The sequence below is a fragment of the Lampetra planeri genome, chromosome 62, assembly GCF_965212315.1.
Source record: "Lampetra planeri chromosome 62, kcLamPlan1.2.h2, whole genome shotgun sequence".
In the NCBI taxonomy this organism is placed as follows: Eukaryota; Metazoa; Chordata; class Hyperoartia; order Petromyzontiformes; family Petromyzontidae; genus Lampetra; species Lampetra planeri.
The window spans coordinates 4,234,500-4,260,857 of record NC_136168.1 but is presented as its reverse complement, the minus strand read 5'-3'; the positions used below and the strand labels follow the sequence as shown (position 1 = coordinate 4,260,857).

The 26,358-nt window shown below is 52.3% G+C and overlaps 1 long non-coding RNA gene across 1 annotated transcript in view; it reads left to right on the top strand.

The window, feature by feature from the left end:
• Positions 1-26,358, top strand: part of LOC144736716 (uncharacterized) — a 501,200-nt gene that overhangs the window by 238,620 nt on the left and 236,222 nt on the right. The gene's annotated exons all lie outside the window — the stretch shown is intronic.

The window sequence follows — 26,358 nt, the reverse complement described above, 5'->3', positions numbered from 1 at the left end:
TTATTTCTGCGCTAAAATACACATTTTTAGGAGTAGCTGTTAGTGTCTGATCGTGGATAAAAAAAATTGGTAAAAAATAAATTGGTAAAAAAAAAAGTGTAAAAAATAAATCTTATCACGTTATTATATTTAGCGAAACAATTTTTGCCTGGCGAACACAAGCTTCATTAGCGAGCACTAAAGCGACTACTACACGTGCCGGCCGAATGAGACGAGATCCGTGAAGCTGAGCTCCCCGCCATCGGCGTGTCTCGAGATGTCACCTCCCCTCGCCTGGTGTGCATGTGTAGTGGTGATAACTACTCGCTGTTCGCAAGCTGTGAGAGAGCAGTTGGTTTAACAAGGTTTTCCCGCTCAATCAAACAGTTAGGGTCAAATGGGGTGAGGTAGGATCCAAACGCCAGATTGGGAAGGACCAATCGGAGGGGTCCAAGAGGTGGCCAGGGATTGGTTAACCCGGCCACGAACAGGTATAAAAGCCGGAGCGCTGAGAGCTCTTAGTTAGTTCTGCTACACGAAGACCCAAGTCGGCCGAAGACAGCTAGGACCCTGGACCAAGCCTTCCAGCCCTTGTCAGGGCTGGGGCTCAGAGTAACCAGTGGTCAGGGGAGATAGGTCCTGGATAGGACCCTGGCTCCCAGCCTTCCCGCCCTTGTCAGGGCTGGGGCTCAGAGTAACCAGTGGTCAGGGGAGATAGGTCCTGGATAGGACCCTGGCTCCCAGCCTTCCCGCCCTTGTCAGGGCTGGGGCTCAGAGTAACCAGTGGTCAGGGGAGATAGGTCCTGGATAGGACCCTGGCTCCCAGCCTTCCCGCCCTTGTGAGGGCAAATGTCTTGAGCGACCAGAGGTCGGGGACCTGCCGGGCCAGCGGCGGGTCAGTGTGCCTCCCCTAGGTCCCAGCCGGAGGACGCTAGGCTAGCGGGGGAAAGATAGCCGGCAAGTCCGGAGTCTGTAGCTCCTCAGGATAACGGGTAAGGGGACCGTATACCCCTTGTGTGTTAGGTGTAGCAAGTATTGGTGAATAAAAGCGTGTGGCCTCTAAGAAGTCTCCTTCAAGAACGTTACACACGGAAGCCGGGGGTCTCGAATCCGACCCTGACGACGCCTGCTTGTATATTTGGAGCTTTTTGCGAATCGCTCTCTCTCGCCGTGGATTTTTGTCTCCGGGTCCCTCCGGTTTTTGCCCCCCCACGTTTATAATCAACGTCACGCGTTTAAAGAGAATGTGGCTGCTGATATTTCCACGTGATACGTCACTTAGACCAGGGGTGGGGAACTTTTTTATTTTTCGATTTAAAGCTTTCGTGACTGCAGGGATTCATCATCAATAAAATAATTGTATTATGTTTTATTTTTATTATTTTATTACTTCCCTTCTACGTGACTTTACCGAAAGAACCAAGAAGATGAACCTTTTTTATGCCAAGGGCCATTTGGATATTTATAACATCATTCATAATCAAGGTTTTTGGGTCAGATCGCGTTATTTATAAATGTGCCGTAACCCTCCACCACCCGACACGGCCAAAGAGTAAAATATGTGTCACGTTTTCAAAGGACAAATTAATTGACTTCTTTAGCCCACCTATATTATGAATACTATTGGTCGCGAAAGCCTACGTGTTAAATAAAACATTATTCGCTGGCCATACAAAATTATCAACTTGAAAAGTAGCCTGTTATATTTGGTCAAACATTTAATTAACTCACCCCTAATGCGATGGCTGGAACTGCTTCTCTCTGGCGAGGCGTGTGATGATGTTAGCTGCCGGTATTGATGTTGCTGCTGCTACTCGCAACTGCTTTTCCAGGTTTGCTCCTCGATTTATTGAATTTCGAGTCCCGCCTGCGGTTGCCTTGGCAGGGCCAAACCCAAATGATTTCACGGGTCTTGTACAGCCCACGGGCCGGACGTTCCCCACCCCTGCCTTAGACTATTGTTTGTGGTCAGGTCGCTTCCTGAAAAAAAATCGATAATTGCTTGGGTGAGCCTTACCTGGTCAATGAAATAGTTTTGTTTTAGTTTAAATCACGGCCAAGAGGAGTTGCGCTGAACTGCGGTCGTATTTAAAGAAAAACCCGACACGTTTGTCAATAACTATCAACAATTTATTTTATGTTACCAGCTTAGGCCCACTGATCTCTGTAGCTATGTTTCAGCAGTGACCTGGCTAGCTCAACGAAGAAGTGGCCTGTCGCGTGGAAATTTACAAGCAACCAAATAACACTCTGAACGCGTGACGGTGATTCTACACGTGGAGGGAAAACCCCGGGGGATCCGGAGAAAAATCCACGCGGCCACGGGGAGAGAGAGGCCATACAAACTGCAAATATACAGCAGCAGGCGTCAGGGTTGGGATGGAACCCACGGCCTCCTGTATACCTGGTGAGGTTGTTAATATCTCCTAGCCACCGTGATGATGATGAGAGAGAGAGAGACACGCAAACTCCAAATATACAGCAGCAGGCGTCAGGGTTGGGATGGAACCCACGGCCTCCTGTATACCTGGTGAGGTTGTTAATATCTCCTAGCCACCGTGATGATGATGAGAGAGAGAGAGACACGCAAACTCCAAATATACAGCAGCAGGCGTCAGGGTTGGGATGGAACCCACGGCCTCCTGTATACCTGGTGAGGTTGTTAATATCTCCTAGCCACCGTGATGATGAGAGAGAGAGAGACACGCAAACTCCAAATATACAGCAGCAGGCGTCAGGGTTGGGATGGAACCCACGGCCTCCTGTATACCTGGTGAGGTTGTTAATATCTCCTAGCCACCGTGATGATGATGAGAGAGAGAGAGACACGCAAACTCCAAATATACAGCAGCAGGCGTCAGGGTTGGGATGGAACCCACGGCCTCCTGTATACCTGGTGAGGTTGTTAACATCCCGCCATCGCGGCCTTAGGGGCCATCCATTCAGTACGTACGCATGGAGAGGGGAGGGGGGGTTAACCCAAATGCGTACGCTTGCGTATGGGGGGGGGGGTCTACTAACAATGTACGCATAGGAAACGAGAGGGAGGGGTGATGCCTCGATAATAATTTGTCTACATTGGCTTTCAAATGAGTTAGATAGTCCGGCGGTGGACTATCTGTTTGCTTAAACTCGTTAATATTATTAATCATTGATCGTTTCTGCGTGGATTAAATATCGGCCGTTCTATAGGATTCGGGGCGGGGTGGGGGTGTAAAAAGTCAGCGTGCGTATAGGGAGGGGGGTAGGGGTCAAGTTTTGACAGATTTATGCGTCCCTACTCAATGGATGGCCCCTTACAAGGAGATGGGGTCTATTGAATAGGAGAGGTGTTGCAGCACACGACGACGACGATGACCTTGACGATGAGCTTCAAACGTCGCCACTGCTGCCTGTTGACTCCGGAGTGAGCCTGCAGGCTGTGGGGTCTGACGTTAAAAGGTGTCTGTCATCGGCGTCGGGGAGAGAAACACGTGGACTCAGAAACTGCGATGGGCGTCCAAAATGCAGTGGGTGTCTCTTAGCCACAACTAAACACCACAAACACACTACACCACTAACAACAACAAACACACTACACTACTAACAACAACAAACACACTACACCCCGAAACACATTCCTGCGGAGGGAGCTGGTAGGAACGTTAGGTTGCTCGGTCAATGGCCAGGGTCAACGGCGGCGTGGTGTATTCCGTAAATATGTCCGACTGTGAGGGCGGGCACGGGCCGGCTAAACGTTGAGTTTTATAAGGGCACCACGGGGTCACCAGCCCCTCCCCACCCAGCCCCACCCCTCCCACCCAGCCCCACCTTCCTCACCCAGCCCCTCCCCACTCTCCCCACCCAGCCCCTCCCCACCCAACCCCTCCCCACCCTCCCCTCCCCACCCATCCCCTCCCTGCACGACGGACACAATAATCCCCTGTGGGCTGGTGTAACCAGGAGGTTCCTACCAGTATAGCAAACACACTACACCACTCACAACACACAAACACAATACACCATTCACAACACACAAACACACTACACCACTCACAACACACAAACACAATACACCACTAACAACACACAAACTACCTCGCCTGGTGATACCAGGTCGCTTCTGGGAAAGAGCTACATAGCTCAGTGGGCCTTAGCTGGTAAAAAAATATATTAAAACATTTACCTTTAACCACATCTAACCACTCGCATTTCCCGGTGTGGTGAAGTATGGCCAACCAACGCAGAGTCATCTTCTTGGTTTTTCGGTAAAGTCACGTAGAAGGGAAGTAATAAAATAATAAAAATAAAACATAATAAAATAATTCTCACGACGTTTCGGCCACAACGCAAGCAGCCGTCATCAGGTGAAAACCAGGTCTGTCGAGGCGACAGCGTCTGAATAAAACAGCACCATGCTTGGAGCGTATATTTAATCTGGGTTGGAAGGGGGGAAAGGGCGCCTTGACAAAATAATTTGCATATCAAGAGGAATTCAGCATATTTATGGGAAATGCAGGTATGTGATTAGTACTACTTATGCCCGTGCATTATGCAGGATTATCAGCATCAAAGGGAGGGGAATTCAACGCAGAGTCAACACGACATGGCGATATCTTCATCCAGCAGTTGATTGGAAGCCGTGAATTGTTATTAGTATAAACAGCAGGGTATTATTATATCAGCAAGCTCTCATTAGTATCTGTGCCTCGACTCGGTCTTGATAAAGATACCACAATGAGCACCACTCCAGCCCTCATTAAATCCGGGGCGGCGTATCGATTATAACTTCACTCAAATATTCCCCTTGCGTAAGGGGTTGACCTTAATCATCATGCTAATCATCTCAACCAGGGTGTGTAAAATATTCACCACTTTGTGGGGATTCAACACAACAGTATACGGCTACTCTACAGGTAGTCGATGGGCAGTTTCCGTAATGGTGGGGTAAAGTGTGAGTAACTGCCAAATTATGTCTGGCCGACTTGGAAGAGTAGACCAAGTACCCTCTTGCGCTCCCCCTAGTGGAGGCCCCTTCCGCCAGCAGCAGCAGCAGTGGCACCGCTAGGCAATTGCAGGGGCTGAGCCTTTGACCCGCTCTTGATGCGGCCATCACAATGGAAAGCCCGCTCTCAAGTGTCTAGCCGACGTGGAAGAGTAGACCAAGTACCCTCTTGCGCTCCCCCTAGTGGAGGCCCCTTCCGCCAGCAGCAGCAACAGCAGCAGTGGCACCGGCAGGCAATTGCAGGGGCTGAGCCTTTGACCCCCATCGCAATGCCCCCCCCCCCCGCTCTGTTCATTAAAAGCGGATCGCCTATCGATTCCCACGCCACTCGATTATCCCTCGCCTCGGCAGTGTGACAGGTTTCACACCCACAGCAGAAGCACGGGGGCCCAGGGATCGAACCCGGTGGGACACAATTCAGCGGGTCCGTGCCGTCGTGAACGGGGTGGGCTTCCTTTTTAAATCCTTTATATTAAGTTCACTTGCTTGTGTAATAACGTTCAGGAAGCCTTGGACGACGGGGTTGGAGGCACACTTATTTATTCCGCGTAAGGTACAATACAGACCGGGACATACAACACTGGAAGGGGTGTCGGCCCCTTCACCCGTCTAACTGGGGAGACACACTGTAGGCTAACCCTAGCCTACCTCTCGGTCCTCCACTATCGGGCTAGGGGAGGCTAGCTAGCCCAGCACTGGCCAACTGGGCTCACGGCGCCCGGAGTCCCCAGACCAGCTCTGACAAGAGCACCGCCTCTGGCTCTCGGGGCCACGCCACTGGCTCGATCCTGGTCGGCCCTGACAAGGGCGGCGATCCAGGGGAGTCCAGGGCTCTATCTGGCATATCTTCCTTCTTCACTGGTTAAGCTTCATACATTCTGCCACGAGCCCTCCGGCTCACCTCCTTATATACCAACTCCCCCGCTGAGGGGTGGGGCCCCGGGGGATCCCAGCTCCGAGTCAGCCCCCCAGGCTGCCCGGTGCGGACGTCGCTGTGAGCACCCCCCTGTGCACAGACATAGCCACGCCCACTGTGTTTGTTTACCGTCTGATACCATTGTATAACAGCCCCTCCGTAACACCCCTACACTTGCTTGCTTGCGCGCTTACGACCGTGCAAATCTTTCGGTCGTTTTTTAACCCACTTCCCGTGATCCAATCGAGCTGACATTTTGCACACAGACTCGTTGTGCGTGACAATTAATGTTCGTGAATTTTTTTTCCAAAATTTTACACTTTTTAGAAATTTTTTTATATTTAATTACCAATTGCTTAATGGTGGCAGGCAATCATCTGACCCATAGGTGGCAGCCATCTCAAGCCAGAGGACGAGAGGACTCTAGCCGCCACGCATATAAAGGATTTATAGTGAAAAACTTTGTTTTTACGGGTTAATTTTTTCTCAGTCGGTGTTTTCCGGACAGCTGCCCCGGCTGGGTTGGAGGCGGGAGTCATCGGTCGGGCTGTGAATGATTTTTATGGGCATTTTCATTTTTCCAGATTTGAAGCTTTCGTGACTGCAAGGATTCATATTCTTAGGTTTTTTCGGTAAAATCGCGTAGGTAAAAACATTTAAATTAATAAAAGTAAAATAAAAATAAAATCACGACGTATCGGAGGCAACACAAGCTTCCATCTTCAGGTGGAACAGTCACTTGATACAGCTATCGTGCTGTGACTGTTCCACCTGAAGACGGAAGCTTGTGTTGCCTCCGAAACGTCGTGATTTTTATTTTATTTTTATTTTACTTTTATTAATTTAAATTTTTTACCTACGTGACTTTTACTTCAACCGAAGAATATATTAATTTTTCACCGATTCGGCATCGTCGCGTTGAAAACCTCTCGACGGCACGGGGGGGGGGGGGGGGGCACGGCCACTGATCCCAGATCATGCTCGCCCTTCTAAGGCTATTTGTTTAATAGGTACTCGCAAACTCCCAGCTGGTGGCATCTGACCGTTGAGATGTGGCCGTTGGGTTGTGGCTGGGTTGTGTCCGTTGGGTTGTGGCCGATGGGTTGTGGCCGGTGGGTTGTGGCCGGTTGGGTTGTGGCCGATGGGTTGTGGTTGATGGGTTGTGGCCATTGGGTTGTGGCCGGTGGGTTGTGGCCGATGGGTTGTGGCCGTTGGGTTGTGGCCGGTTGGGTTGTGGCTGATGGGTTGTGGCCGGTGGGTTGTGGCCGATGGGTTGTGGTCGGTGGGTTGTGGCCGATGGGTTCTGGCCGATGGGTTGTGGCCGGTAGGTTGTGGCCGGTAGGTTGTGGCCGATGGGTTGTGGCCGATGGGTTGTGGCCATTGGGTTGTGGCCGTTGGGTTGTGGCCGGTTGGGTTGTGGCCGGTAGGTTGTGGCCGATGGGTTGTGGCCGATGGGTTGTGGCCGTTGGGTTGTGGCCGTTGGGTTGTGGCCGTGGGTTGTGGCCGTTGGGTTGTGGCCGTTGGGTTGTGGCCAATGGGTTGTGGCCGGTGGGTTGTGGCCGGTAGGTTGTGGCCGATGGGTTGTGGCCGATGGGTTGTGGCCGTTGGGTTGTGGCCGTTGGGTTGTGGCCGTTGGGTTGTTGCTGCTTGGATATGAAAGGACAGACATGCCAAGCGGAGACGACTTGGCCACGGTATCGAGCTGGCTTCCTGCCACTCCACCATTACGAACCTCACTGATCCCGTCCACCTCAACTCGTTTCAAACTCACGAATTGCAACGGGAGGGAGGAGGGGATGAGAGGAGAGGGGTGGGGTGGGTGTCCATAACGCGTCCGTGGCCCCCTCTACCCCCCCCTTTCTCTCGCCCCCCTCCCTCGCTCTCATCGCCGCCTTCTCGGCCGTCGCTTGATTTGTTCCTCGCGTGGGGCCGCGGCTCCGTGACAGCCGCCGAGACGCACGGAACTCAATTCTCGCCGAATGGATTCGCGTGAAATCGCGACTCTCGCTGCCCCCTGGAGGAACACGCGGGGGGGGGGGCACCGCGACCGTCACTCGGCGCGTCACCGCCACTGCCACCACCACTACCACCACTACCACCACCACTATCGCTACTACCACCACCACTACTACCACCGCCACTGCCACCACTACCACCACCACTACTACCACCACTACCACCACGACCACCACCACTGTCGCCACTGCCACCACCACTACCACCACCATCACTACCACCACCATCACTACCGTCACAACCGCCACTACCACCACCACTACTACCACCACGACCACCACTACCACCACTACCACCACCACCACTGTCGCCACTGCCACCACGACCACCACTACCACCACCACAACCACCACCACTACCACCACCACTACTACCACCACCATTGCCACCACCACCATCACTACCGCCACCACTATCACCACCACCACTACCGCCACCACTACCACCACCACCGCCACTGCCACCACTACCACCACCACCGCCACCACCGCTACTACCACCACTACCGCCACTACCGCCACCTCCACCACCACTACCACCACCACCGCCACTACCGCCACCATCACGACCACCACCACTACCCCCACTGCCGCCACTGCAACCACCACCACGACCACCACCGCCAATACCGCCACCACCGCCACTGCCACCAGCCACCACCACCGCCGCTACCACCACTACCTTCACCACCACTGCCACCACCGCCGCCACTGCTATTACCGCCACCGCACCACCCCCAACCCCCCTCCCCCCACACCACCCACCCCCACCCCCCCCAGATCACTTTCCCATTATTTACTTTCCTCCCAATTCCTCCGCCGCGCGGATGAGTGAGTGAGTGGCGGGAGAGGGAGCGTGTTGGGTGGGTGGGGGGGAGTGGTGGGTGGGGGGGAGTGGTGGGTGGGTGGGTGGGAGTGGTGGATGCGTGGGTGGGGGAGAGTGGTTGGTGGTGGGGGTGAGTGGTGGGTGGGGGAGAGTGGTGGGAGTGGTGGGTGGGTGGGTGGGGGTGAGTGGTGGGGGTGAGTAGTGGGTGGGGGAGAGTGGTGGGTGGGTGGGGGTGAGTGGTGGGTGGGGATGAGTGGTGGGTGGGTGGGGGTAAGTGGTGGGTGGGGGGAGTGGTGGGTGGAGGAGAGTGGTGGGTGGGTGGGGGTGAGTGGTGGGTGGGGGAGAGTGGTGGGGGAGAGTGGTGGGTGGGTGGGGGAGAGTGGTGGGTGAGTGGGGGAGAGTGGTGGGTGGGTGGGGGAGAGTGGTGGGTGGGGGAAAGTGGTGGGTGGGGGAGAGTGGTGGGTGGGTGGGGGAGAGTGGTGGGTGGTGGGGGAGAGTGGTGGGTGAGTGGGGGAGAGTGGTGGGTGGGTGGGGGAGAGTGGTGGGTGGGGGAGAGTGGTGGGTGGGTGGGGGAGAGTGGTGGGTGGGTGGGGGAGAGTGGTGGGTGGGTGGGGGAGAGTGGTGGGTGGGGGAGAGTGGTGGGTGGGTGGGGGTGAGTGGTGGGTGGGGGGGAGTGAGTGGTGGGTGGGGGGGAGTGAGTGGTGGGTGGGGGAGAGTGGTGGGTGGGTGGGTGGGGGAGAGTGGTGGGTGGGTGGGGGAGAGTGGTGGGTGGGTGGGGGAGAGTGGTGGTGGGGGAGAGTGGTGGGTGGGGGAGAGTGGTGGGTGGGGGAGAGTGGTGGGTGGGTGGGGGAGAGTGGTGGGTGGGTGGGGGAGAGTGGTGGGTGGGAGTGGGTGGGGGTGAGTGGTGGGTGGGGGAGAGTGGTGGGTGGGTGGGGGGGGAGTGGTGGGTGGGTGGGGGGAGTGGTGGGTGGGTGGGGGAGAGTGGTGGGTGAGTGGGGGAGAGTGGTGGGCGGGTGGGGGAGAGTGGTGGGTGGGGGAGAGTGGTGGGTGGGGGAGAGTGGTGGGTGGGTGGGGGAGAGTGGTGGGTGGGGGAGAGTGGTGGGTGGTGGGGGTGAGTGGTGGGTGGGGGGGAGTGAGTGGTGGGTGGGGGGGAGTGAGTGGTGGGTGGGGGAGAGTGGTGGGTGGGTGGGTGGGGGAGATGGGTGGGGGGGAGTGGTGGATGGGTGGGGGTGAGTGGTGGGTGGGTGAGTGGGAGAGAGTGGTTGGTGGGTGGGAGAGAGTGGTGGGTGGGTGGGGGAGAGTGGTGGGTGGGGGTGAGTGGTGGATGGGTGGGGGTGAGTGGTGGGTGAGTGGGTGGGGGAGAGTGGTGGATGGGTGGGGGTGAGTGGTGGGTGGGTGGGTGAGTGAGTGGTGGGTGGGTGGGGGAGAGTGGTGGGTGAGTGGGTGGGGGAGAGTGGGTGGTGGGTATGGGAGAGTGGGTGGGTGGGGGTGAGTGGTGGGTGAGTGAATGGGAGTGAATGTTCTCCCGCACCGCTCCGCGTTTCAATTCCCCGTTCTGATTGCGCCCCGCGCCCATCGCGTCGTCTCCGGGTCGGCACTTGGGGGGGGGGGGTACAGAACACAGGGAAAAATATAGAGACGTGACAAGTCCCCGGTGCTCTGCTAGCTGCTACGCTCGAAACTGTTCCACGCAAATTTCACGGCGATCGCTGTTGCGCAACGAGGGCATATGGACGTCTGTGCAACCGGTTGCTGAAGCCGAGTCCACACCCGAGAGCGATCGGTTGCGTGCAACTTGAGCGAGCGAGCGAGCGGCTGTACAATCGGAAGGATCTGAGTTCAAATCCCGGTCGGCGGGTCGACTTAGCCCCATCGTCATCTTTCTGGGGTCGATAAAATAGATACCAATTTGCAGCGATTTCAACACAGCGGCTGCCCTCTGGATGGACTCGTGCCCACCGCAGGAATGTGGAATTTCCAGCACTGGCTCAGGCCTGGAAGCAATCTGTAAGCAATGCTCATTCGAATAGCGGTAATTGACTGTTTTTTTGTTAAATTACGTAAATAAAAATGCGTCGTTAAACCCGTCCCCACCCGATAGAGCCAATTGGTAAAGGTTGTCACGTAAACAGAACGCGGCAATTCGTTACTACTTCAGCACACCGGTTGTGTGTTGGTAGAGTAAACCCACAACATTTCGATTTAAAGCTTTCGTGACTGCAGAGATTCATCTTCTTGGTTCTTTCGGTAAAGTCACGTAGAAGGGAAATAATAAAATAATATAATAAAATACTAATATAATATATAATAATATAATATTATTTTATTATGTTTATTTTTTATTATTTTATTATTTCCCTTCTACGTGACTTTACCGAAAGAACCAAGAAGATAAACCCACAACATTTATTTTTTCGAGTACGACGCTTAGCCGGTCGTTACAACCACCAGCCTCATCATGAGACATCCTGGCCGTCGTGAGTTTACTCTCCAACACAACCGGTGCGCTGAACTAGCAACGAATTGCCACGTTTTTGCTTTCGCGACAAACCTCACTAATTGGCTGTGTCGGGTGGTGGTGGCGGTGGCGGCTTTAACGACACGTTTTTTTTAACGATCAGACGAGAAAGATGCTTGGTCTTTCGTCACTTTGCTTCGTTCATCGTGTCGTTTTTTGTTTGAATTTTTCTTCTTCTTGGTTCTTTCGGTAAAGTCACGTAGAAGGGAAATAATAAAATAATAAAAAATAAAACATAATAAAATAATTCTCACGACGTTTCGGCCACAACGCAAGCAGCCGTCCTCGGGTGGAGAACAGGTCTGTCGAGAAGACAGAGTCTGAACTCTCTCGACAGACCTGTTCTCCACCTGAGGACGGCTGCTTGCGTTGTGGCCGAAACGTCGTGAGAATAATTTTATTATGTTTTATTTTTATTATTTCCATTCTACGTGACTTTACCGAAAGAACCAAGAAGATGAATCCCTGCAGTCACGAAAGCTTTAAATCGAAATTTATTTATTTTTTGCTTATGTGCCCCCTTTTTTAAATCATTAGTCCCATTGTGTGTTACTGTGTCCATAGACACCAACAAGAAAAAAAAATCACCCTCAATAAACCCATCACCAGATCCCCTGCTTTAGTCACAGTACACAAAGCACCCTTGGTAGCCCAACGCGTCGAGAAAGATGAGACACCCCCCGTCAACTGAGCGTACCGGAATTCCAGCCAAATTCTGGCAGAAACGACACGTTAACCCAAAAGAAAGCCCTCATATGCGGATAATATTGGTCCTCCTACGACTTCTACAACGACCATTACTGGGGTATTAAATCCACTGCGACTTGTTTTGACTATAAACCATTTTAAAAGAGGTGGGGGGTTCTACCTTTCTTTGGCGGCGTGGGAGCTGCGGGGTTGTGTGGTGGTCCCTGCTGGAACATTTTACCGAGAGAAGCCGCACCTCGGCTGGATTTTACACGTGATCGCCACACCTCTGGGGAGCGGCTTTGTTGCATGAAGCTATCAACAAAACAACTCTCTTTTTTTACGTTATTATTCTTTTTTGATAGCAAGTAACACACGCTGAGCTGTAAAGCCAGGACATCCGGCAGTCATCTCAGACGCTACAATCCATGACGCATGGGCTCTGTCCCGTGATCTCCTGCCAGCGAGCCTTCGACATCTTCTTGGTTCTTTCGGTAAAGTCACGTAGAAGGAAAATAAGAAAAATATGAAAATGAAACATAATAAAATAATTCTCGCGACGTTTCGGCCACAACGCAAGCAGCCGTCTTCAGGTGGAGAACAGGTCTGTCGAGAAGGCAGAGTCTGAATGGCACGCCCCAGGCTTGGAGCGACTATTTATGCTGGGATGGAGGGGCGAAGAGCGTCTTGACAAAATAATTTGCATATCAAGAGGAATTTAGCATATTTATGGGAAATGCATTCAGACTCTGCCTTCTCGACAGACCTGTTCTCCACCTGAAGACCTGTTCTCCACCTGAAGACGGCTGCTTGCGTTGTGGCCGAAACGTCGTGAGAATTATTTTATTATGTTTTATTTTTATATTTTTATTATTTTCCTTCTACGTGACTTTTCCGAAAGAACCAAGAAGATGAATCCCTGCAGTCACGCAAAGCTTTAAATCGAAATTGAGCCTTCGACACTTCAGCACTCGGAAGACAAAGGCGGCCGGGCGTGGTGATGGCCACCCACCCATCCCCTCGTGTTGCCGTACCGGCCTTAATAGGTTCTACTCGCTAACAGCACTTGCCCAACACACTTTGCAAGGCTATACGGGGGATATTTGCCTTTTTTATGTAGAGTTATCTGCCAGTCATCTCAGTCATCTCCGATTATCACAGTTGGCTCCGTACGGTGCGAAAGAAGTTCAACGCACGTACACACACCGCACCTCCGATTGGCAAGGTCGGCTACGTACGGCGCATAAGAAGTTATGCGTACATACAGTTAACGCATAACACGGCGGTAGTTGTTGTCGCTGTGGTTGTAACATGGGATGGGGAGCGTCGTGTTTGTGCATGCGCCCTTCAAGTTTTGCTTCACTCGAGACGGACACTCTGAATGGAATCCGTTTTTTAAGAAGTAATATTAAAAAATACTTTTTTTTTTAAAACACGCTTTAATGAAATGTACCCTACTGGTAATGGCAGAACTCCACGACTCCAGGAAGTGGCCCCGAAACTTGTCATCATAACGTAAGAGACCGTGGTGATTTACAGTCAACGTGAGTTGAGCGTGGACAATTAGACCCAAGCCGAAACATAACTTCAAAAAAATATGGTTTAAAAACATTTTGCTCATTTTTAATGATAGAATATAGTATTGTCATCAGTAAGACATAAGTATACCAAGTTTGCAGTCGATACCATATTGGGAAGTTGATTAAAATTGAGCTACAAGATTTGAGGATACATTTCGATTTAAAGCTTTCGTGACTGCAGGGATTCATCTTCTTGGTTCTTTCGGTAAAGTCACGTAGAAGGGAAGTAATAAAATAATAAAAATAAAACATAATAAAATAAAATAATATAATAAACTAATATAATAATATAATAAAATAATATAATATATTTTATTTTATTATGTTTTATTTTTATTATTTTATTACTTCCCTTCTACGTGACTTTATCGAAAGAACCAAGAAGATTTGAGGATACGACAACAACAACAACGACAACAACAACAGAGTGAGTTAAATGAAAGCGTGTAAACAAAAAACAAACAGCCTGGCTACGATTTCCCTCCGGCGACACTGAACTTAATGCCCGGCACGAGAGGTTCTTAATTTGACAAACTTCGTACAATGATTCTATTTCGCAGGCTTATTGGTCAACACGAAGTTGAAAGGTAAAGGCGGTCACTCGCCATGCCCTGCACGTCTTCGCGCGCGTGTGTATGTGTGTGTGTGTTGACCATACTTCACCACGCTGGTCACTGCGTGTTAGTATAATGCGGGGGCGGGGAAGGAGGGTGGGGGGGGTTCAGGTATCACTCGACAGCAATCCTATGACGTCACTCGCAACGGTTCAACTCCAACGGCCGCCCTGGTAAATGAATCGTAAAAAATATAAAAATAAACCACCACACGCCGCCTGCTTCACGCTCAGTGGCAGTTTTAACGATCGCAGTGACGCAAACGAGAGTTGGTCCGTCGTAAACAAAACTAAAACAAATGTACACACCGCAAATGACTCAATTGCGATAACAAAGATCCCCCGTGTAGCCTTAAACGACTGTTGGGGCAAGTGCTGTCAGCGAGCACCTATGAAGGCCGGCACAGCACACGAGAGGGGTGGGTGACCAGCACCACGCCCGACCGCCTTTGTCTCCCCAGTGGCGATGTTTACGCACCGCACCAGCTACTCATTTGAAGCTGAGTCGACCTAGGGAAGGCCGAGGACCGGCTCGGATAATCGTCGCCGGTGTTGGCCGTGAGCGGGAATCGAACTCGGGCCGCCAGGTTCGTAGCGCAGCGCGCTAACCGCTGCACCACCGCTCCCCAATTGGTATAAAACACAACGCGCAGCAGCAGCAAGCATCGCCCTTGGACTGCAAAACCTTGGCAGGACCCCCGCCTGAATATAATTCACGAGATTCGGTGAAGCTTTTCCTGAGGGAGATGAACAAGTGTAAAAAAAAAAATAACAACAAAAATAACTTGTGTCAGCCGCGGCCTGGAATCGAACTCAAGTCGGCGTATTCATAGCGTAGCGCGCTAACCATTGCGCCACCGCTCCCTTCCGCCTCCAAAACAAATGTTCATACGTGCACAAAGCTCCCCCGTGTAGCCTTCACAGACTGTTGGGGCAAGTGCTGTTAGCGAGTAGCAGCACCTGTGAAGGCCGGCACGACACAAGGGGTGGGGGTGGGTGGCCAGCACCACGCCCGACCGCCTTTGTCTCCCCAGTGGCGATGTTTACTGCACACCGCACCAGGTACTCATTCGAGGCTGAGTCGACATAGGAGCGGCCCAGGACCGGTTCAAGATAATCGTTGCTGGTGTTGGTGGCCGTGAGCGGGAATCGAACTCGGGTGGGCTGGGTTCATAGCCACAGCTTATTTGTAATCACGCAGCAGCAGCAGTAAGAACATCGTCCCACGATTGCGAAAACCACTGTCGTGAAAAGGGGCCTTGAGATTCAGTGCGCCACCGCTCGCCACGTACACGAACACGCACGAACAACAACAACCGCCATTCACCACTAAGTGGCGGTGACTTCACCACGACGCTCGTGCCAGGCTAGGTGCACGTTAAGGCCACGTGAAAGTGTCGAACGCCCGCTGGCAGGAAAGGGTCACGGGACATACCCAGGTAGGTGCCATGGGTTGACTGACCGAGATGACAGGCCCCGATGCACCGCGCACGAACGCACAGGCACACACGAACGCACAGACACACACGAACGCACAGACACACACGAACGCACAGACACACACGAACGCACAGGCACACACGAACGCACAGGCACACACACACGCACAGACACACACGAACGCACAGACACACACGAACGCACAGGCACACACGAACGCACAGACACACACGAACGCACAGGCACACACGAACGCACAGACACACACGAACGCACAGGCACACACGAACGCACAGGCACACACGAACGCACAGGCACACACGAACGCACAGACACACACGAACGCACAGACACACACGAACGCACACACTGCATCACCGTCGCTTAGAGCTTCGCTGTTGCCAAAGCGACTACGTCTGGTTCGAGACGACTTCAAGTGTTCACTTATTTTTGTTTGAATTCAAAATTATATAAAACCACAAGCCACAACATTTACTTTCCTACACACGCCAGTGTGCCGTGCTCGTAACGAATCGACATGCTTTGTTTGTGTTTTGTTTACGCGACAAACCTCACGAATTGACCGATGTCGTGGTGGTGGTGGTGGTGGTGGGTTTCACGACGCATTCATATTTACGCGATCTAACCCCAAAACAAACCCCTCTATTATGAATAATATTGCTGGCGAAAGCCTCACTGCTACTACTACTGCGTGTTAAACCACGCGTTCTCCGACTGCGTATCTCGCTGACATATCCACCTTGCTACGTCCACTCTCGAGCCCTCCTCTTCGGGATTGTGCGAGCAGGCCGAACGCAAAGCAACAGTTGCCATCAACATCGACGAACATCTTTCCCCGTCCGGAATCGACGTCTCTGCAGGGCCTCTGGCTGGCAACGATGGGGTGGTTGGTGGTGGTGGTGGTGGAGGGTGGTGGTGGTGGAGGGTGGTGGTGGGTGGTGGTGGTGGAGGGTGGTGGTGGTGGAGGGTGGTGGAGGGTGGTGGTGGTGGAGGGTGGTGGTGGTGGAGGGTGGTGGTGGTGGAGGGTGGAGGGTGGTGGTTGGTGGTGGTGGTGGAGGGTGGTGGTGGTGGTGGAGGCTGGTGGTGGTGGTGGAGGGTGGTGGTGGTGGAGGGTGGTGGTGGAGGGTGGTGGGTGGTGGTGGTGGAGGGTGGTGGTGGTGGAGGGTGGTGGTGGAGGCTGGTGGTGGAGGGTGGTGGAGGGTGGTGGTGGTGGAGGGTGGTGGTGGTGGAGGGTGGAGGGTGGTGGTTGGTGGTGGTGGTGGTGGAGGGTGGTGGTGGAGGCTGGTGGTGGAGGGTGGTGGTGGTGGAGGGTGGTGGGTGGTGGTGGTGGTGGTGGAGGGTGGTGGTGGTGGAGGGTGGTGGTTGGTGGTGGAGGGTGGTGGTGGTGGTGGTGGAGGGTGGTGGTGGTGGAGGCTGGTGGTGGTGGTGGTGGGGACCTCTATCCTGATTATTCACCCCGGAGGTGGGAATGGGGGGGAGGGGGTCTCGCCCATCACATCGTAAAACCCTTCACAAAAATAAATGCATCGGAATTTGTTATTATTATATATGGTTCTGTTTTTTTGTACGCATCGACCGCGCTGCCAAAACGTAGTGGCCACGCGTTTGCTGTAGGGGGGGGGGGAGAGGGTTAGGTGATAACTCAATCAATGAGCGCCTTCTGTTGAGCAAAGAAATCATAAAACTTATGCGGCGGGGAAAACGAAGCAAATGCCTCGAACGGTAATGTAACGCACGCTATGGATTTTCGCCGTTTTTTTTCGTTTGGCCGTAGCTGCGCGCGTGATGGTGGTGGAGGATGGGGAGGAGGGAGGAGGAGGAGGTGGAGGATGAGGGAGCAGGAGGAGGTCAACAACAACAAGAAGAAGAAGCGACCGATTTTTTTTACGATGGTGCGCTGATTCGAAATTGAGCGGAAGGATGCCCAACTCTGAACGATCGCAGCCGCAATCCGTTGCGACTTGCCAGACATTAATGACAATCGCACCGCCACGGCTTTGTCAATTCGCTTATTCATTCGCTCCTACCCCAATTTGAGGCTGAGTCGACCTCGGGGGAACCCCAGGGACCGGTTCAGATAATTGTCACTGGTGGTGGTGGTCGTGAGTGGGAATTGAACTGGGGAGGGCCGGGTTCGTGGTGCAGTGCGCGAACAGCTACACTACCGCTCCCCGCCACATACAAGGCAGAGATCCCCCGTATAGCCTTAACAGACTGTAGGGGCAAGTGCTGTTAGCGAGCACCTTTGAAGGCCGGAACGGCACACGAGGGGGTGGGTGGCCAACACCACGCCCGGCCGCCTTTGTCTCCCCAGTGGCGATGTTTACACACCGCACCAGGTACTCATTTGAGGCTGCGTCGACCTAGGGGAGGCTCTGGACCGGTTCAGATAATCGTCACTGGGTGTTGGCCGTGAGCGGGAATCGAACTGCTGGGGGCGCCGGGTTCGTAGCGTAGCGCGCTAACCGCTACACCACCGCTCCTCAAGCACACACACGCGCACACGGACACCCACAATCGGACACACACGCGCACACTCATTGTTTACGTGTGAGTCATTCACAGCAGCAGTTCCCGTACCCCCTGCTGCTGCTGCTGCTGCTGGCCGCATTCGCTCTGGCCGCCCTGTGTAATGGTGACGCCTCCCGCTGTGCCCCTAACGAGGCTAATTGTCAACGCGCATTAAGCGAGAGACGTTTCAGGGCCGCTGCCCCATGGGCTCGTCGGAATGTCACAAGTCACTTAGAATCAAAGACGTAGCCATGGAGTCAACATTGGGGGGGGTCCAAATCTTACAGGGGGTCTGGGGGTCCCGTCCCCCCCCCCCCCCCCCCCCCAGAAAAAAAATTCTAAATTTGAAAATTAATTTCCTGCCATTTCCTGTCTAAAATAATTGAAAAATTCACTAACACACAGGATGGACTTTTTTATTTCTCGTTTACAATAATGTCTACTAGTGTATTGTATCACATTGTTCTGTTTTTTTATTTTTTACCATTTCTTGTGTCATTGTATGTAATGGCAGAGATTAGGGATTAATAAAGTACAACCATAAACACAATCATATTAACAGAAATTTATTTTATAGCAATATATTGGGGGGGGGGGGGGGGGGATATTTTGAGCATATTTGAATATATTATAATTACGGCCTTGCTTTGAATTAATTACCACCACCGGAGGAAGAAGAACGAGGTTTGACGTGTGGCAGGCAGGAAAGGGCCTCAACATTCGGTAACGTCATTCTGGTGTGACCACGTGCTTGTGTGTGGTGTCTCTGTGTCTCTGTGTGGTGCCTCTGTGTCTCTGTGTCTCTGTGTGGTGTCTCTGTGTCTCTGTGTGGTGTCTCTGTGTCTCTGTGTGGTGTCTCTGTGTCTCTGTGTGGTGCCTCTGTGTCTCTGTGTGGTGTCTCTGTGTCTCTGTGTGGTGTCTTTGTGTCTCTGTGTGGTGTCTCTGTGTCTCTGTGTGGTGTCTCTGTGTCTCTGTGTGGTGTCTCTGTGTCTCTGTGTGGTGCCTCTGTGTCTCTGTGTGGTGTCTCTGTGTCTCTGTGTGTAGAGGGGAGCGGTAGTGTAGCGGTTAGCGATGCACCCACGAAGGCCGGAACGGTACACGAGGGGGTGGGTGGCCAGCAGCGCCACGCCCGACCGCCTTTGTCTCCCCAGTGGCGATGTTTTACACGCCGCACCAGGTACTCAGTTGAGGCTGAGCCGACCTAGGGGAGGCCCAGGATCGGTTCGTGAGCGAGATTCGAACTCGGGTCGTCGGTGTTCGTAGTGCAGCGGAGCGCTAACCACCACACCACCGCTCCCCCACCGCCACCACAACCACCACCAGCGCCACCGCCGTTCTTAATCCCACTCGCGTGCCCGCGCTCTGTAATCCACTGGCTATATTAATATCTACTCTGTAGCCCGGCATGCCTCGGGAGAGTAGGCGGGTGCGGCTGGCGTCTGGGGGGTCGTGGGCAGCTTAACAAGGCCGTGTTTAACGTGCGAATGGCTTCACGATGTTGAACACACACAGATCCCATTTGCTCATTGCCAGGGCACCCTAACATTTGCCTGCCGCGGATATCGTGTTTGAGCCGATCACCGCTCGGTCAACAACGCCCCATCTCCACCCCCCCCGCAATGAAATTGTCACCCCAGACTCTTTGCTCAAAGGGTTCCATTATCCCTCTCCTGCTTCTTCTTTTTTCGTGTGAATTAACAGCAGCAGATTCAAAAGACGCAATTTCGGATGCCGTTCTCCACTCGATTGTCTTGGGGAAGCGGGAGTGGATCTCAGAGGTCGCAAACGGGTTTTGATTCCTTACCCGTACCCGTACCCGGCCGCGCCAGGGTCGCAAACGGGTACCCGTACCCTACCCGATACCCGGCTACCCGTACCCGGGAGGGTACGGGTACCCGATTGCGACCTCTGGGATGAAGCCATGTTGCAGGCGCGGGTGGGTTGATTCTAGGAACTTGAATTGTGAGAAGAGACAAGACGTTGGGAAATGAGTGACAAACGGTTACTCACCAGTGACTCACGGCCTACCCGTTCCCGGCCGGGTACGGGTAGCTGGGTATCGGGTAGTAGGGTACGGGTATCGGGTACCCGATTGCGACCTCTGGTGGTGGTGGCGGCGTGCCTTCAAGCGAACAGGCGGTGCCGGGTTTACACCGTCCGCCCGTTCAATGGGAACCCTTCAATGCAGTGGGTTCTATTTACTCTTTGGTTCTGTCGATAAAGTCACGTAGTTAGAAATAAAATCAAACAAATCACGACGTTTCGATCGTAACACAAGCGGTCGTCATCAGGCAGAGCCAAAAGAGTGTGGATTCCTGCAGTCACGAAAGCTTCAAATCAAGACTGGGTTCTTCTTCTTGACCTCGGGGTGTGCACGCCACGCCCCTGGGGGTGCGAGACATGGACAGATTAGTTTTTTGGGAAGGTAAATAATCGAAAACACAAATTCAGCACTGGCACGTGAGTTACAACTAACTTTGCTTCATCAAACCCCTCTGTGTGTTTATTAACAGAACCAAATGGGTGCAAGGCTGCAGTAAAGCTTAAGAACCACACTGCGTCAATGGAACCCGACCGACATCGGAACGAAAAACCCCAGCGCCCCCCGTTTCCACCGAAGGGTTTTCCATTGAACATGCGGTCGTGTCAACATGCGCACCCTCACCACCACCACCACCACCCTCCCTTGGCAATTGCTCTCTCAGGCCACTCCTGACGGAAGGGGGTACACGGGACGGGGGGCTGGCCTAGATAGAGACAGAGCTCTGGAGGGGCCTCAACCGTCTAGAGCGGAGAGGGGGTGTGCATCTCGCCTGGAGAGAGCTCTGGAGGGGCCTCACCCATCTAGATCAGCGGCCCCCAACCTTTTTGGCACCAGGGACTGGTTTCGTGGAAGACAATTTTTTCACGGACCGGGGGGGGAGGGGGTCATCCTTTGGGTCTTTCCCCCCTTTTCAAAGAAGCTCTCCGGCGACGTTTTTTTTTCATAATCATTCATAATCAAGTTTTTGGGTCAGATCGCGTTATTTATAAATGTGTCGTAACCCTCCACCACCCGACACGGCCAATCAGCAAAAAAAGGTGTCACGTTGACAAAAGACAAATAGTTCACTGCTTTCGCCCACCGGTGTGTTGAAGCGTGAAACCACAACATTTACAATTTTTTGAGTAGCACGACGTTTCGCTGGTAATTGCATCCAGCATCATCGGGCAATTCTCCAGAATGGTGAGGGCTCTGCTCTTGCTCATGTTGGCTAGGGGCTAGAGCTTGTGGGCTCACCAAGACTGTGACTGAGACGAGCGCGCAGTGTGGGAGAGAGGCGCAGACGGAAGTGGTCAATAATAAAACAACGGGGGCGGGTTCCACGCGTGGACTCATCGCTCTCACCTCGTACTGCTGTGCGGCCCGGTTCCTAACAGGCCACGGACCGGTACCTGTTGGGGACCTCTGTTCTAGAGCGATTGATGCCCCTGCTGTTGTGGGGTGACTCATGCAGCCAGCTATGGCTGCAGGGTTTTGGTAGTACATGTTGTTTATGCCATTTATTGTGAAAATTCCGTCACAGTTCCTATGGTCAATGTTTCATTGGTTTAATGGCTTTATTTTGGTGATTTCGAAAAGTTTATTGGTTTGGCCATGTTTGTTTGTTGTAGTACAGAGTTAGACTGATGGCCTTAATCTAAGTTGTCTTGTGGTTGTTGTTGTTGTGGTTTGACTTGCATCCCACTGGGATTTTTGCACACAGCGTTGGTGTACGGTGTTTTTTTCTGCAATATTTTGCTGTCTTTTCTTGGATTTTCTGTTTGCACTCAGTCACATATTCACTTTAAGATGTTTTTTGTTCATGTTTTTGTTTGTTTGCGGTTGCACCCGATTCAAGAGCCGAATGGCTCACAGGGCTATACCTAATAAATGAACTTGAACTTGACAACCTTGTGCCTTCTCTAAGGAGCTGTCGTCTTGACGTTGTTCATGAACGAGTTGCACGGCTCGTATTCACCCACAATGCATTGCGGGCTCTTGATGCGCTGTTGTTAGGGAATTCTCAAGGAAAATACCTCTTCTTTGTCGACAGTGGCAGAACATGCTTCGCCAACAAGGGCACTCCATTGCTTTTGATAACGTTGAAGTGTTGTGTACAACGAATCATTACTGGCAAAGACTAATTAGAGAATCCATTGAAATTGAGAGAAATATAAGTAACTTTAATCGCTCTGACAGCTACAGGCTTAGTGCGGCTTGGAAGCGTATTATTCAATAATACACATTGCAATTCCTTATAGGGGAAACAAATACTAATTAACTGATTACTGACGTAGCATATAATTGCAATAATACACATTACAGCTAATTACTAATCTACAACTCATTACTAATCTAGTATATGATTACAATACCCCCCCCCCCCCTCCGCCTCAAATCGTTGCACCTGATGAGTTAAATGATGGCGTCACCCTGCTGCTGATCTATTTAAGACCGGGAGCAAGTGAGTGCTTCACCATCCTGGCGAATTGCCCGATGATGCTGGATGCAATTACCAGTGAAACGTCGTACTACTCAAAAATTAGAAATGTTGTGGTTTCACGCTTCAACACACCGGTGGGCTAAAGTGGTGAACTATTTTGTCTTTTGTCAACGTGACACTTTTTTTGCTGATTGACCGTGTCGGGTGGTGGAGGGTTACGACACATTTATAAATAACGCGATCTAAACCCAAAACACCTTTATTACGAATGCCTCTTCTTGTTGTAATCGGTTGACCCGCGCCTGCCCTAGAGGGCATTTGGCCTACTCTTCCACACTTGGTCAGACAGTATTTGGAAGAGCGTGGCCGTTACCCACACTTTACCACTACTCAGACTGCACATCTGTAGAGTACCCATGCCCTGTTGGGTTGAATCCCGCAAAGTGGTACCTATTTTATTCACTCTTGAGAAATGATGATGATTATTATTACTTGAGTCGACTCCGAACTAGGAATTGAACTCATGTCCTTGGGGACCGTCCATAAATGACGTCACGCACCTAGGGGGGGGGGTCAAACATTTCTGACGAGGGGGGGGTGGAGAAATGTGACGTCACATCAAAATGCGCAACTTTAAATAAATATAGACAACACGTTCTACTTAATTAAATATACTTTTTGATAAATGTTTTCTCCTACAACATCAGAGTGCAGCGCCACATTAAATACGCACTACAATGACAATAGTTTAAAGCGATTTGAAGCATGTTTTATTATTTTTGGGGAGGGCCAGAGCTTTTTGAGGGGGGTTCTGACTTTTTGTGACGATGGGGGGGGGGGGGGTCAAAAATCGTCCAAAATTTGCGTGACGTCATTTATGGACGGCCCCTTGAGACTGTGAGTCCACCACATCAACACCCGGGGTGATGGTTAATATATGTATGCCTTTTCTGGAGGCAATTGGTTTATATATGATTAAATAATGAGAACACATTTTTTCGTCTTCATTTTACAGACATTAGGGCAATTCCCCCTGATACTAATTATACTGCTGCCATGGCAAATGCTGTTTGCGAAGCTTTCGTGACTGCAAGGATTCATACGCTTAGGTTATTTCGGTAAAGTCACGTAGGTAAAAAATAAAAATGTATAATAAAATAAAAATAATAGAAATAAAATAATAAATCACGACGTTTCGGAGGCAACACAAGTCTCCGTCATCAGGTGGGACCGTCACAGCTAAATTTTATTTTTTACCTACGTGACTTTACCGAAAAAACCTAAGAGTTTGGGTATCTATTAAGTTCAGCAAAAAGACAAAGATAAAGATCCCCCGTATAGCCTGAACAGACTGTTGGGGCAAGTGCTGTTTGCGAGCACCTATGAAGGTCGGAACGGTACACGAGGGAGTGGGTGGCGAGCACCACGCCCGACCGCCTTTGTTACACACAGCACCAGGTACTTATTTGAGGCTGAGTCGACCTAGGGGAGGCCCAGGTCCGGTTCAGATAATCGTCACTGGTGTTGGCCGTGAGCGGGAATCGAACCCGGGTCGGCCGGGTTCATAGCGCAGCGCGCTAATCACTACACGATGCCACACACACCTCTAGCTACACACACACTTGTAAACACCTCCTGCTATAGACACACACACCTCTAGCTACACACACACTTGTAAACACCTCCTGCTATAGACACACACACCTCTAGCTACACACACACACTTGTAAACACCTCCTGCTATAGACACACACACCTCTAGCTACACACACACACTTGTAAACACCTCCTGCTATAGACACACACACCTCTAGTTACACACACACACTTGTAAACACCTCCTGCTATAGACACACACACCTCTAGTTACACACACACACTTGTAAACACCTCCTGCTATAGACACACACACCTCTAGTTACACACACACACTTGTAAACACCTCCTGCTATAGACACACACACCTCTAGTTACACACACACACTTGTAAACACCTCCTGCTATAGACACACACACCTCTAGTTACACACACACACTTGTAAACACCTCCTGCTATAGACACACACACCTCTAGCTACACACACACACTTGTAAACACCTCCTGCTATAGACACACACACCTCTAGCTACACACACACACTTGTAAACACCTCCTGCTATAGACACACACACCTCTAGCTACACACACACACTTGTAAACACCTCCTGCTATAGACACACACACCTCTAGCTACACACACACACTTGTAAACACCTCCTGCTATAGACACACACACCTCTAGCTACACACACACACTTGTAAACACCTCCTGCTATAGACACACACACCTCTAGCTACACACACACACTTGTAAACACCTCCTGCTATAGACACACACACCTCTAGTTACACACACACACTTGTAAACACCTCCTGCTATATACACACACGCCTCCAAATATAAACACAACAGCCACCGTTCACCGCTAAGTGGCGGTGACGTCACCACGGCGCTTGTGCCAGGCTAGGTGCACTTTGAGGCCACGTGAAGTGTCGAAGGTCCGCTGGCAGGAGGTCACGCGGAACAGACGCAGGTGCCATGGGTTCCAAATATAAACACACACACCCCTCTAACCATAGCCACAAAGACAAAAATTCCCCGTGTAGCCTTAATAGACTGTAGGGGCAAGTGCTGTTAGCGAGCACTTATGAAGGCAGGCACGGCACACGAGGGGGTGGGTGGCCAACACCACGCCCGGCCGCATTTGTCTCCCCAGTGGCGATGTTTACACACCGCACCAGGTACGCATTTGAGGCTGAGTAGACCTAGGGGAGGCCCAGGACCGGTTCAGATAAGCCTCACTGATGTTGACCGTGAGTGGGGATCGAGCCCGGGTCTCCGGGTTCGCAGCGCAGCGGGAGCGCTAACCACTGCACTACCGCTCCCCACCAACCAAAACCACACATACACACACACACCTAGCCATACCCCACACGTACACACACATCTAGGCTACACGCACACACGGCGTGTTTTAAATATATATTGGCAGTAAGTAATTAATGGCTGTTGAAGTGATTTGGCTGTTGGGAGTGGAGGTGGTTGGGGGGGGTGATGGAGTCGTTTGGGGGGGATGGAGGGGGGATGGAGGGGGGAGGGGCTGTGTGTGAGCCCGGGGGGGGGGGGGGAGGCCTCTGGGATGAGCCGGGGCCAGACTCGGACCGGGCCGGGGGAATCGTACCGAGCCGTGAGCCGCTGATTGTGCGTCCACACGCGCACCTGCTCCCCCACCCTCCCTCTCTCTCTATTTACCCCCCCTCTTTCTACCCCCCCCATAGCCCTCCCCCTCTCTACCCCCCCTCTTTCTACCCCACCTCTTTCTACCCCCCCTCTTTCTATCCCCCCCGAAAGTCCTCCCCCTCTCTACCCCCTTTCTCTGACCCCGCCCCCCTCTTGCTACCCCTCTCTCTTTACCCCCCTCTCTCTACCCCCCTCTCTACCCCCTCTCTCTACCCCCCCTCTACCGCCTCTCTCTACCGTCCCCCACTCTCTCTACCCACCCCCCCTCCCATCTTTCTACCCCCCTCTACCCCTCCCCTCTCTATCCCCCACTCTCTACCGCCCCCCACCTTTCTACCCCCCTCTACCCCCCTCTATCCCTCCCTCTCTCTACCCCCCCCTCTACCCCCCCTCTACCCCTCTCTACCCCTCTCTACCCCTCCCCTCTCTATCCCCCCTCTCTACCCCCCCCTCTACCCCCCTCTATCCCTCCCTCTCTCTACCCCCCCCCTCTACCCCCCTCTACCCCTCTCTACCCCTCC